Source organism: Manduca sexta, chromosome 7 (assembly GCF_014839805.1).
Source record: "Manduca sexta isolate Smith_Timp_Sample1 chromosome 7, JHU_Msex_v1.0, whole genome shotgun sequence".
In the NCBI taxonomy this organism is placed as follows: Eukaryota; Metazoa; Arthropoda; class Insecta; order Lepidoptera; family Sphingidae; genus Manduca; species Manduca sexta.
This window is the reverse complement of record NC_051121.1, coordinates 12,652,981-12,659,401: the sequence shown is the minus strand read 5'-3', so window position 1 is coordinate 12,659,401 and position 6,421 is coordinate 12,652,981.

The window sequence follows — 6,421 nt, the reverse complement described above, 5'->3', positions numbered from 1 at the left end:
TCAAAGTTAATATTTGATTTCCTTTTTTTGCTGATAGATGGCAAGTTTTGAGCTTGGATTGGTGATTTGTAAAACACCTTTGAAGGTTTTTTAAAAGTCATCAGGGTTTGTGTTGATACCTGATGCAGGATAATACTTTTAGTCCGGACCATATCCTCTATTGCACGAAGTAGCACAGACACATGTTTGCAGTGTGCTTCAATACCACTGCCTGCTGCACATTCACAGTGGGATTGTATAATGTTGCCTTCATTATTTAGCATTACATTCACTATGTATATCATTTTTTTCATCTGCGCTTTGCATTGGCTCTGTATATATGTGTTAACACCTTCAATAACACATCGTGCCCTCAACAAACATCTTGCTTCATACATGGCCTTCCCTTTTGGACGAGTGTTAAATCTGAAATAAACAGAATATTGGAGTTATAATGATAATGCATGTATGGTTAGTAGCCTGTTGGAAGTGGACACTACTTCCTTGTTAAAATGAAATAATACTAAATAAAAGGCTTAATAAATGATCATTCCTTTCGAAGAACGATTGTATTTCTTGCCTATTGAGAGGAGGAATAGGCGAATCTGCATTTATATCTTTGTAAGCAGATATTGGTGGACACAGATATTGTGGGTCACTGGGGGAAGTACAAGGCCCTGGGTTAGCACTAAAGTTAAAATTTCGAACATATGCTTCTAATCTGGAAGATAAAACATAAGGTCTTATTAGATTAAAAAAAAAATCGATCATTTATCAATATAACCCTAAAAAATAATTATTGCTTACCGCTCAATTAATACTGCTTTTTTCCCTGCGACAGATGCATTTCTTTTACGTAACTCCTCTTTTAATGGTAGAACAGTCCAAAAGGAATACATTATAGACTTTCAAATACTCGAAAACAGCGTACACAAACTCTCACAAATGTCAAGACAAAACAATAAAACCAACTCGATGCTAGCGACATCTACCACGACCTTTGAGTTTTTCTCCCCATTGTCAACTTAAATTTGTGGTCACTGTTATCTTGTATATGCTAATATTGCTAACTGGAAATAATTTAGCTAGCTAACTATGATATAATTGGTTTTTCTCCTAAATATATGGGAAGAATTAGTTGATGGGGCTTTTATAGGATCAAAATATTTTTAGTGGTATTTTAGGCTTTTTTTTATTTTTATATTTGTTTTTGAAATCATATTATATATTTGTGGACACTAATGTTACCAACATTACTTTACAAATAAGGCTTGTTTTAAAAACAGTCAACAATGTACATTCTGTGGTAATTATTTACTTTGTCTTTGCCAAAATTATTAACTTATTAATTAAATTAAATTATTAATGGTTCTTATAACATTCATACCATCAACTTTAATTTTATGTATTTTTATATAAAATATAAGTTTGAAAATAAGTACAAGAAGACAACTAAGGACTTTTCAAGCAAATTTGTGAATTATATGTGTTTTTTTACTAGCTGTTTGGGGCTAAATATTTTTGATAATTGGTAACCCTAATAATGGCTATATTTTACAATTCTCTGCAGTGCTTTGCAGTCTTTGCTTTGCAGTTTTTGTTAGTCAAAATCCTGAATCTGCATTTATTTGTCGTTCACATGGCCGTTCCCACATGTTAGTTATATTTTATTTGCCTGCTGTCTTACGTGTCGCCATTGTTAATAAAAATAGTTTGAATGGATTTATTGTTAAAACAGTTTTGGATTAGTTACCTGAACTCGTGTTAATTACAATTTGTTTTACTTATTCCATAGCAGTTGTAATGTAAAAGGCTTACTCAGTAAGCCACGCAGATCTACGTTAGTTACATTAAACATTGTCGTGCGGACGAGTTCCTCGTCCTACTTTCTTGCCAGCAGATTTCTATTGATTTGGAGTGTTATCGCCTGTTGTATTATTAGGTAAACAGCAAAATTTGTTGTTCAATAGTCCCCAAGAAAAATCGTATTCCAAAGATAACCAATAAGTTATGAAATATCTAAATATATTCGAATAATCAGAAAGTGAATTGATTGTGTCTTAGATTTGTCATTTGATTTTGCAATTGTTAACTTTGATGGACATAGTAGATGGTTTAGTATGTTTCATGGGCGTTTAATAAAATTTCATAGATTTTGTGGTTATGTATCCATAAAAAATAAATCAAGTTGCATATTATTGTTGCAAATTTTAAATCTTCTATATAGACCTACATAGTGGATTTTGAAATAGCAATTATAGTATCACCTAGCAGAGGTTTTGTGTTGTTTCTGGACCTATTGATGTTGTGGATTGTTACAAATTAAAGGTTAGATAATCCCAGAGAATTTGTATAGTGTCTCATTTTATATATTTTTCTATTTGTAATATTCCTTACCCCTTGTGTTGAGAGGCTCCTTTTTCTGCATTAAGCCCGTAGAAGGTTGAGCCATTGTGCATGGGATGCCGGCTATGGGTTTAGCTAGCCTAACTCCTTCAAGAAGCATTCCTTAACCCCTATTTGGAGGTGTTGCCTACATTATTTGTATTAAAAAATGTACTGTATGTATTATCTAATGGTATCTCTAATAAATAAAAAAAAAATTATATGTAGTTATACCCTGGTCTAGACACAAACTTTTAAATATTTATTAATCTCCCAACTTTGGATGCTTCCATGAGTAGTTTTTGAAAGGTTATATTTATACATTACCGTGATATGATGAGCTTGGCTGCTTGCAACTTGTTCTACAAGCAACTTAATTTTATAAATGGCTTCAAGAGTGCCTGCGTTCAATATCTTTACCTAGATATTTTTTTTCGGTCAACAATATGGTTTTGGATGAGACATAAGATATGATTAATGCATATTTGAATATAATATGTGAGTTGCACTAAACCTGCTTGTTTTTACTGGCAGCCTTAGTGCATTCAGGATTGAACTGAAGATTATTCAACACTTTCTCGTTCTTTAAGGGTCTCAATATTTTATAGTAAAGTGTAAGTAGCACTAAAGCTGCTTGTTTTTTACTGGCAGCCTTAGTGCATTCAGGATTGAACTGAAGATTATTCAACACTTTCTCGTTCTTTAAGGGTCTCAATATTTTATAGTAAAGTGTAAGTAGCACTAAAGCTGCTTGTTTTTTACTGGCAGCCTTAGTGCATTCAGGATTGAACTGAAGATTATTCAACACTTTCTGATTCTTTTAGGGACTCGGTATTTTATAGTAAGTTGTAAGTTTCACTAAAGCTGCTTGTTCTTTACTGGCAGCCTTAGTGCATTCAGGATTGAACCGAAGATTGTTCAACGCTTTCTCTTTCTTTTAGGGACTCAATATTTTATAGTATTGTTAGTTGCACTAAAGCTGCTTGTTCTTTACTGGCAGCCTTAGTGCATTCAGGATTAAACCAAGGATTGTTCCACGCTTTTCTCCTTCTTTATTATTCATCAATATTTGAAAGTAGGAGTGGCACGAAAATATTATTATCAATTTATTACGTTTTGGGTCTATAGGTGCGAAATGACATAACACAAGAATGCACATAGGAGTATTTGAGAGTTAAAATCAGAGGCAATAGTTTAATGTTCTAGTTTACTGTAAATTTAATTGAAATATAATGAATGGTTATAATTAAGGTACATTTGGACTTGGTTTACAGTACTGGATACTTAATCACTTTGATTTTGCTAGTACTCAATGTCTTGGTCTTTTTCGTCTTTATATTCTCATGTTCATCTTGTTCATAGAATGTGGTTGGACTGCTTGCTCCCATTAAATTGATTGCCTCTTGCGAAAATAGGATTTTTATGGTGCCACGGTCTACTACAGTTTAAAATAGTCTGACCTTAATAGCAGTCTATTTAATATATATTTAATTCACTCGACTCGAGAGAATTTTTCAGCGAAACTAAACTAATAATAAAATATGTCGAGTAATTTAGACCTTATTGCACAATAGGGTACCGGACTCATTTTTGTTCTTTACTATTATCAAATATTTACATAATATAAATTATAACACAGAAAGAATTATTAAAATCCGGTAAAAAATCAACAAGTTATAAGTCTTTGAATTTCGGTGGAAAGGGTAATTTACAAGAAACAGAAAAGAGACAAAATACCCACATGTGACGTCATCGGGAATTACGACGCGTGCTAAAGAAAGAGATGAAGCGATATCCCCACATCGCGCCCACTTCTGTACATTACAATATTTTAAATATGAATTACTCGCTCATTTTTAACCAATTTTATGCAGTTTTCGCAGCAGTGCTTCTTTTTCGTATTATTAACCATTACATATAGAATAATGTACAAAATCAAGCATAGGCCGGTCCCCTATTCGCAATTTTATTGCACTCATTGTCTTCTATTTTTATTGGCAATATTAATAAATCATCGGGTGATAATATTTGAGTTGTCTGGGGCTGTGTCTGATGAATATTTAGAAGAGCTAAAACTGTAAGCCTCTCTTCTTACATGTTTACTCTCAACCATGTTTTTACACGCGTTAAGGTAGAAAATTGTCTCTGATGTTGCACCGCTTATAGGAGCTTCCAGAATTTTAAGCAATATCTTTATATTTGCGTAGAGACCATCATCGCAAATTTCGATTGTAAAGGACATTGTGCATCATCCATAAAAATTTAGCCTAAGAACCAATGGCCTTAAAAAAATGTTTTTTGTGTAGAAAATGACAACCACATTCCATTACAATTGAATAAAATTCCCGGACACTTTCTAGACTAGCCCTTGAATACGTGAGTCCTACAAACTGACAGCTGTCACGAAAGCCCAGCGGCTGTATGTGTCTGCGCGTAAAAAACGCGCGATTGCCACCTTTATAGACTATATGCGCCATAAACAATGTAATAAATCATAAATCTTTATTCCGTAAACGGTGTTATATTCATAAAAGATTGTGAATATGGATACCTACAATATATAAATTTGATATTACGACTTCAGTATTTAGATATAATTATTACTAGTTTTAGGTACCCGAGCTCGACACTAAATGTCGAATAATATAAAATCCAAACAATATTTTGTGTGATCGTTACACTCAATACAATGTAAAAGAACTAAAGTATCAGCAAAACATCACATCGAAGGTACCTGAGACCGAAATGTTTATATTAGCCACTTGAAACTATAAACAAAACTGCTTGCGTCATCTGTTTATACTTCACATTCCAAGCCTCGGTTTTTGTTTTCTTAGGACATAAGTGTTGAATGATGCTTGTTATAAAAAACAAAACATTCTTCGACCCATTTTTTGGATTGACCCTCATTTCACTACGCCGAAACTTATCAAATTATATTATAATTGAAAGGTCAATTTTCAAGGTCTCGAATGGTTACAAGTTTTATTTAGCTAACCACTATTTCCCTTAGAATCTATATATATTGTGTTTCCTGGAAATTAGATAACATTCCAAGTTGAAGATATCAACAATTGTAAAAAAACATTCCATTGTTCCATTGTATGTATTGTTTGTGCTGTAGTGTTGATCCGCTAACTTTTCGACAATATTATCGACTATTATCGATAATTGTCCGAACCATGTCTTTACAATTGTAATTGTAAATCACAAAATAAAAAAACTATAGCCAATTTGTATTGTTGTTTTATTGCATGATAAGTTATAATAAAACATAATTCCCAATTTGGTATAGGGGAAAGTGGGGGAATGGCGAACACCTAAGGGAGAATTGAAATAACACAGCAGAATAATGACGAATGCTTTATCATCATACTTTTTTAGCAAGATAAACTATATGAGTAACAATTTAAAGAATCAACATTGATATTTCTTATATAAAAGGTAACATTTTAAGCGAATATAAAACCCTTGCTGTTCGTATTTACCCGACATGCGTAGGGTAAACATGAACGGCAAGGGGGGTAATTACGAACTAACATTAATTATCTTTAATCAGTCTTCAATTTGTCAAATTTTCTATCTAGGACATTTGGCATATCCTATCCTATCTATTAGGTACGACAGAGATTTAATCAGTCTTCAATTAGGTACGACAGAGATCACATTTATAGCCTGTTGACGTCGATTGTTGATCGGTACATAGCTCATGGGCCCAATTCTTGCACACATAACACATTATCCAAGTTTCAGAATTGTTATATTTTTCGTTACAAAAAATACAAAAATACTCATCGTTTTTGTTCTTTTCTTTTTCCGTTTTTTTATATTTCTCCTCCAAATGGCCAAAGTCTCCAATATTCTTTAAATTTTTCCGTACTTTTCTCGTTTCCTTTCTATTTTCGTCTTCACGTTTCCGTCTTTTCGTTTCAGCCTGTTTCTTTGACTTTTTCTCAGTGTCTACTTTCTCTTTGTCGTTTCTTAGGGTAGAAAAGGGTAATGGGAGTCACTTAAGCAAGTTTTCAAATAAAAGCTTATTTCAATATCAAATATTTAT